Below are 8,399 nucleotides of genomic sequence, written 5' to 3' on the forward strand. Positions count from 1 at the left end.
AAAACCTACTCAGGTCCTGGGAGTCATCCAGAAATTCCAGTTTTAACAAAGCAGGCTGAAATTTCAGAACAAACTCCATTTTCCTCCTAAGTGTACACAAAGAGATCAGAAGAATGCCAATCTATTAAGTTTGGTTTTGCACTAAGGTCACTTGGCTCTTCTTTGTGAGACAGCATGAAACCTTACTTATAATTAAGCATGAAGATAATTCCAGAATGCAAATTCAAACTGACTTAGCCTAGATACGCAGAAGATGCATACTAAATTATATGACTATTTCAGTTTCTTTAACCAGAGTCTGATATCTTCTATTAGTATATACTAAAAATGCACAGCAGGCATTTGTGTGAAAAGCTGAGCACTGCTGAATTTCACTTCTTTATCTAAGGTCAAGCAGTAACACCCTGCATGCCAGAAGATCATGAGTATTTCACTCAGGCATGGGAAACATGTATCTTTAACTGTCCTTGCTCCCAAGTGAGAAAATCTCAGCTGCAGACATCCAGCAGCCTCCTCTGACCCTTGGTCAGCTCTGTTAAGGTAACATAAGCTCCTCAGTGAAAGAGAAAAGCCAAGAGAGAAATTAAAATAAAATAATAATAATTAGGAAAAAAAACACAACCGATCAACCAAACAAAAAAACAACAAAATCCCAACAACTTTCTCCACCAGCCCAAAGGTTTCCCTCAACAAACAAGCTTCATCACTGTCTCCACTTAGGAAGAAATTTAAAAATTGATACAAAGCAGTTTTTTAAGCATTAAAATTCTTTTTGTTTTTGTTTTTTACAAATCTAAAATTTCCTAAGAGGCATTCCTAGGTTCTAACAAAACATAAAGCAATGTAGTTTAAGTTTGACCCTTTCAAGTCATCTTTCTGTTATAGAGCTCAGAGGTTTTTCATGTAAAACACTTGATCTCACTTTCTCTGCTGGCTCCAGATGGTATACTTCAACACAGACCAAGTTAGGAAGTAATAGGAGGGTTTAAGCTGTTCTTTTGGAAGGGAAAAATAACCTTTAGAGACTCTCTGATGCTGTACTATGGGAATATCTGTGTACAAGCACAAAACACACCACGACAGTAGACTGGGGACTGCTGCTTGGATGAGCCAGCTGCCCTCATTGAATGTTAGGACAGATTTAAGAACACAGACTGCAGCAACAATTGGTCCTTTGTTCCTAAAGGATAAACACAGAGGGAAGCTGGGGGCCACTGGATCCAACTCCTTCATATATAGTCTATTTTGTCATTACAACCATTGCATCCAATCAAACATAATGAAGGTGTAAGATTAAGGCCTTACACACCAAGTTTATAGAAGACCTCGCAACTAATCTTCAAATAAGCTTCATCTCACAAAGTCAGAGAGTTCAGAATGAACCAGATCATTCAGCTGGTCTCTGTCACAAATATCAACGTTGGGCCAAATGCAGATAATACTGAGGTTGAAGCTTTCAAGTTTTATTCTAGTTTTACAGTATTTAAAAGTAACTTAATCTCTCTAAGACTTATGATAGTCAATTATACAATGTAATACAATCCTTCTGCAATCCACACAGAATACCAACACCATTACCTACATTTGGCATTTCATCTGGAAACAACAGGAGGGCAACAACTTACATAGCAGCTGAGCTTCACAGTACAAACTCACAACAAGGAGAAGCAAGGTCTGAAGGCATGAATCATCTAACAAAAAGCTGCACTAGCCTCAAAGCCTTCCATTAATCTAAGCACCTATATTGGTACCTTTTACTCCAGCGCTTATGCAAAGACAGAGGTTCTAGAAAACAGTTTGCACGCATAAACAAGCCATAATTCTGAAGAGCCAAAAATTTGATGCTCACCTTGAGACTACACAACAACACAACCTGTCAGCTCTCAGCAATTTTTCAACAAACCCAGTATGAGCAGTACTAGCATAAGATACAATGATTGTACTTCTGAAGTAGAAGAAGGGCACATCAAATTGGAGCAGAATGGACTATGTGAACACAAGGAGAGGCTGACTTACTCTCGGGATTATGCTGAGAGTTTGAAATAGAGAACACTTTCAGCAACTGCACTCTTCCCAAATTTAGATGTCACAGAAGACAAAACAGTATTTTGCATCAGACATAAACCAGATGAAATTTGCATGGAAATTATTCCATGCGAGGATGAACCAAACTGGTAAGGATTTCAGTTTGGAAGAAAGTTAACCAAGGTTAGGACATAGGAGCATATAGAGTCACGGGTGATAAGAACAGAGCAGACAAAGACCAAGCGTTCACCGCCTCTATCAACAGAACACACGGGGCATCAAAACTGGTCAGTTCTAAGCAAGAGAAAGTAATTCTTCAGACAGTGCTGTAGCAAGGAGTTCTGTAGATAACTTTTCAAATACTGTGAAGGTTATCTAGCACAGCTTCATTATGGCATATTCTGGATGCAGGAGTTCACGTGTTTTCAAGGGGAGGCTAGACAAGTTCACAGAAATCCACTTATTAACTCATTATATAGGAACTTCCAGCCTCCAATATTTCATCAGTTCATAGGAAAGCAATGGTGCGTATCTTTCAAGTGCTCTTCCTTAAGCATCAGCTTTTGGCCAGCAGCAGAAGCATAGTATTTGGCTAGAGGGCCTTTCTCCTTAACCTGGCAAGGCCAGTCACATTCTTGAAGAGATCAAGAGGCAGGAAGAACATAAACTGCATTTACTTAAGGAGAAATAGCAGTGTAACATGTCACACAAGTCTAAGTAATGATATATGTTCAATCTGCATTGCAGTTATGAATCCATTTGTCAAAGAGGGATTTATTGATTTGATGCCCCACCATTCTGTTTTACCTGTTCTGTAATCAGGTCCTTTAATTTTATCTCATGGACTTCGATGGAACACATCACACAGCATTTGCAAAATTTATGAGCGGGATTATATGATGTGATCACCTGCGATAGCTGACACCCTGATCTATGTCCATTACATCGCAGTGCTTACACTTCCCAACAGAGTACTTCAAACAGTATGCAACACGTACTATTTGTTCCCAGATAAAGGTAGGTCATTACAAGTCCTGGAATGTCAGCTAATCACAGACAGATTGCTCTTGGGACATTATGGATAGTATAGGAAAAGTTAGTGGAAAGATTAGCAAAATATTCCTTTCTACCCACTAAAACAAGCTTGAGGACTTGTGAAATGAAACTACACAGGTCCTTCACTATTGAAGCAACAAGTACAGCAATTCATAAAGGGGGCAAAAACATAACTCTGGAAACTCTGCCTGCAAGACTGCATCAGTTTTTAAGGGGGGAAGCTGTTTTCTCCTGCTCTGAGTTCACTATACTATATCAGTTATGGAACTCACCTGCCAATTTGCACATTTCAGCCATCAGGAATATTGTATAATAATAAACCTATTTCTACAAAGATAAAAAAGTTAAGCCAGTTAAGCTTTCACAATTAAAGTGCATTCTGCATATGTTAAAGAACAACTTCAGCTCTGGCAAAAAACTCTGAAATCAAGATCCTATAGCAGTCTTTGAAGTTCTCTACTGGGCTTACTCAGGCAAAATTCAGACACTCTAGTACAAGCATGAGATTCTTCAGACCCCATTTATTTACTTAGTAGGCAGCCTGTAGATCTCCTCTACGCACTTGCAGAATGCTGGTCTCTTGACAGAACTGAGAAGCACCGTTCAGCTCAAGATTAATCAGCTGGATGTGCACAAACTCACATCCCCAGAGAAACCGCTCACGCACATCCCACATCAAAGCTGAAGTGCAACAGTGAATCTGGATATTTCCATGCAGAAAAATCGAGAGAGAAAGAGACACTGGTAGTGATGTCTCAGCTTTACACAACAGCTTGAGCACTTGCTCATGGAAGTCGAAGGGAGAAACAATTGCCACATGAGATCATCTTCTCATGTAGCAATTCCATACTCAAATCTCAAAACTAGCAAAGGTTACAGAAGCTGCACAAGGAGTCCCAGCACCTCTTCCAGGGAACCTACACAACAGACAGCCAAACACAACAGTCACCGCTTGTAAGAAACAGTTTCCACCCCTTAGTCAGAAGTTCAGAGTCCTGAATTTTAATTCTGACTCGGGATTTTTATTTTAATTGACAGCTACAGTGTGAGGTGCTCATCAGTCCCAGCTCAGCACACGCTACCCATGCTCTCTCAAAGTTGAAGGTAGGTAACTCATCAAGACGCTATGAAGCAGGGGTTAGAAACAGAATGTGGATCTGAACAAACATGCAGAGTGGAGGCAACATACTTAGCTGTAACACCGAGCTAAGCCTTCTTTATAGATTCACATGGCAACAACTGTTTCCACTTCCTAGAAGGATAAAATGCTGTGCACTGCTCAGTAAAACCCTGAAACTTCAGCTGCCTCCATGGAGAAGCAGTTCTCAGCTCAGAGACTAAGTATTACCTAATGCTGAAACCAGGTTTCAAAAACAACCACGCAGCACAGCCAAGATACATTACTTAACAGTGTGTAGTGTGGTTCAATGATCTTAGGCAGCACTGCCTTCCTTCAAGGTCAATTGAGTGATTATGGGATTTACAGTGCACATAAAGCCCTTTGGATACAGCGTGCCAAACAAGAACAACACTGAAGGAACCTTCAGTGGCCATTAAGAAGAATTATTCTCAAAAAGTCCTGACATATCACTGATTTATTTATTTATTTATTTTTGTGAGCAGAGGAAGATGTTCACATCGGAGGAAGTAGAACAGGAAGCTTATCTCCACCCTCTGCCCTTTAAGAAGCCTAAAAAATTCTTTAAGTAGTGACTAACACTAACAGTTAACACTTGATTTCTCCAAAGCAGCTAACAAGAACAGACTGACCTCAGGAATGCTTATTCAGCTCACACAGTAATTTGGATTTTGGCACAATTGTGAGCTCACTCTCTTCTAACTTTAACCATTTCTGAACTACTCCCTACATTCACTATTAATAGAATCCTTCAACTTCCTTTTGAAGCCTTGAGTGAGACTTTGCACACTTGGCTGATACTAGCTTTCTTCCATTTTGCGCTGGAGTGTGAGCGTGCACCCTTAGTAGCAAGTGCACTAAATACTGTATCATCTGATGCATTACAATTTGTGCTCAGAAGAAAAAAAAAACAAAAAACTTATTCCTGCATAAATCCATAAGTATCCATAAGCCAAGAGCATGTTAATTATTTGTGATCACTAAAAGGTGGGGTTTTTTTGTTTGTTTGTCTTATTTCAGTCCTCTTACAGAAATCTGCTTTGAAGAAATTGAAGACAAAACTATTACGTGCAGTTAGAAGACGCAGTTAAGAAGAAATTGGGAAGATCTGGAAAATATCAACAATTATTAGTATTTAGAGTAAATCCTTGTTGCTACACTTCTAGCTTTTCTGGTTGGCTTATGACAAATGCTGAATTGTAATGCCATTAGGTGTTCACAGACAGATAAAGGTTTGGCTTGAAGACTTACACGCTGTCCTCGTGTTCATTTTTAGAATGCATGTATATTCAATAGCAAACAGGTATGGAGGACTCGTCTAACCACTTGGTGCCAGGCACACACTAGCACATTAATAATAACACAGGACTGGGAAAAGCCTTTTGAGTTATCTGTTCCAGCTGCACACTCCTACAGGCAGCAGCACCACACTGTGTCCTCGACAGACTTTATCTTAAGGGCATTAGGGCTTAGAATGCTTCAGGGGAGGAGAAAGCAACCAGAAACTGAACTGCACTGATATCTGAAAGTCCCCTTAACTATAAGCCTTGCTTAAAGCAATTCCTCCCTTTCTTTGGCATTTAAATCTTTTGTATTTTAAACTGAACAAGCTCCCTTTTTGTGAGGAGGCTTTCCTCCTACAATCAACCCCAAATTCTTCTCCAGGTTCTGCTTAGGATTTGTGTTTTCTGGACAAGGATAAGAATGACAACCTATCATTTTATCCTATAGTTTGAGGGAACTCTTTCTATCACCCTTCCAAGTTTAATTATTGAAATGGGAAGGTTTTTATATTTTGTGGGGTTTTTTGTTTTGTTTGTTTTTTAATATACGTGCTTTATACTCCTACATATGATGGCTCTCTGCATCAACAATATCCCTCCCCACCAATGGCAGATATTGTTGGTATGCTCAGCTTTCTGAACACAGGCTATTAATATACATGTTAGAAAATGATGCCTTGATATATTCCCCCGCACTCTCTTTTAGCAGCAGAAGTTGATAGACTGCATTTATTGCTGACCTCTCTTTAAGAGTATTATAAAAATGTAGACAAGTATTAAAAGTTCTTATGTGACATTACATCAAATGCTCTACTGCAAAGCTGACATCATTTCTTGTGATGCTTTCTTCCCTCCCCTCCCCCCAGCATTTTCTAAGAGTATAAAGAATAATCTACTTTCAAAAAAGTACCACAGAATGCTGATAGGTCAGATCAAATTAACAGGTCTACAGAGCAGAGATCACATTTCCTTCTCCTTCTGTAAGTAATGTTCAGTAGTCTGCAGCCCTGTGGCTCTATCTGACTGGCTTGCTTTGCCAAAGAATGTAATTCAGCTAGAACACCATCCATGCAATGAGTCAAATAGAAATAAGCTAGCAACATACAGATCAAGGAAAAAACACAGTGAGCGCACAGACACTCCAATAATGAAAAGACGCAAGGCTGATCAAGTCAGTTTATTGCACACTTCGCTTCTTCTCAGAAAACAAAGCAAGATTTGAACAAGATAACATCTCGTGTCTCTTTATGTAATAATTTACCATTCGTGAAACCTTATGAACTATTGTACAGACTAGATGGAAGTTAAGCTTCTGAACTGTTCATGAACTTCCAGCTAAAAACCCTTAAGAGCTGGGAACCAGAAGTTACATATTTACAGCTTAACCCAGAGATCTTGTTATTCTATAACTGTTATACATGGCAGAAAGCCTGTGTTGAATTATAAATTAACACTTGTCTTTATTATCAAAGAAGATTTCAGAATTATTTCCTGAAATGTTGCCAAGATTTATTTCGAGCACGCTAGACATGTGTCTGATCCAACAAACAGCAATAAAGCACTGGTACAGAATCTGGTGTGCACTTCGCTTTCTAGTACTTCACTATGGTACATTACTAATAATCAAAATCACTCACATTTTACTGACACTGGACTTATTTACTGTGAAAGACTAAATTCCAGCCTGTAAGCTTTCTGAGTGCATATTTTTTGTTACCACAGAAGCTCTGTATGGAGGTTTACCGTTGCTGCTTTGGGGACAGGTAGAAAGCAACTGCCGAAATCTTGGTGATTATTTTCTGCTTAGAAATAAAATTTTTAAGATGACAACTGCTGACAAGCTTGTAAAACCACATCCCTATCAGCAGGAGGTCTGACAAACAACACTGTATATACTTATGCCAAGCTGACAATACACACGCGAACAAGTGTAGGTAGAATTCATTAGTACTCATGTATTTGACCTATCAAACAAAAACTGCCTCCTCATTTCCTATGAGTTTACGATATCAGTCGCCACACACATCAAAGGCTCTTATCATACTCCTTCTGAGTACAGTTCTGCTCTGGAGTGACAACTTCACACCCCTTCCCACCTCACCCTGCAAAGTGATAGGAATCCTACTTAGTTGTATTAAGAACAAATGAGCTGGATTTGAAGGATCTGAATACACTCTCAATCTGCAGCAGTCAGACCAAAGCGTTCTGTTAAAAAAAACCTCTACAAAATTCTCCTTGTATGCATCCACTGAGGCAGCAGTCAGCCCCCCTAATGGTGGGGTTGAATGCAGACTGCAAAAAGAACAGCTTATACCACACAAACTCTGGACAAAGAGTCCTCTCCATAAATCCTGGACAGTAGGTCACGTCTCAGAAACCATTAAAGCATGGCTGTCCTTCCGCAGAGAGATAAAGAGATTTTTCCCACACCTACTCATAGCTTCCAGTATCAGCTCCTGTTATTTAAATACATCCAGGGAGAATGAAGATTTAGCACTTCTTCAAAGAATTCAAAAAAGAAAGAATTCTTTGTTTTTTTTCCCCCTCAGTTTACAGAAACTGCAATGTAAATTAATCTAAGCTCTCCTTAACTTAGTTAAATTTAGTGTTACAGTGGCAGAACATCCATTGCTTATTACCCCAAGGATAAGCTTGCCTAGTCTCCTTCCAAAGGGTGTAGCTAATAATCTTGGAAGTTCTTCACTGTGCTGTGCTTTAAGTACTGCCTCTGTTGGAAACAGACAGCAACAATCTGCTCTGGTTATGCTCTTCAGAGTTCCAAAGCTGCCTGCATCAATGAGTGCAGGCAGCTCTGCACCAGCCAGCTCCTCAAGGGAGTTACTGTTTCTAACTGCCAGGGTGGCAGCAGATTTCAAACCAAAACAATCTAGGAAAAA

The sequence above is a fragment of the Meleagris gallopavo genome, chromosome 2 (assembly GCF_000146605.3).
Source record: "Meleagris gallopavo isolate NT-WF06-2002-E0010 breed Aviagen turkey brand Nicholas breeding stock chromosome 2, Turkey_5.1, whole genome shotgun sequence".
Taxonomy (NCBI): domain Eukaryota; kingdom Metazoa; phylum Chordata; class Aves; order Galliformes; family Phasianidae; genus Meleagris; species Meleagris gallopavo.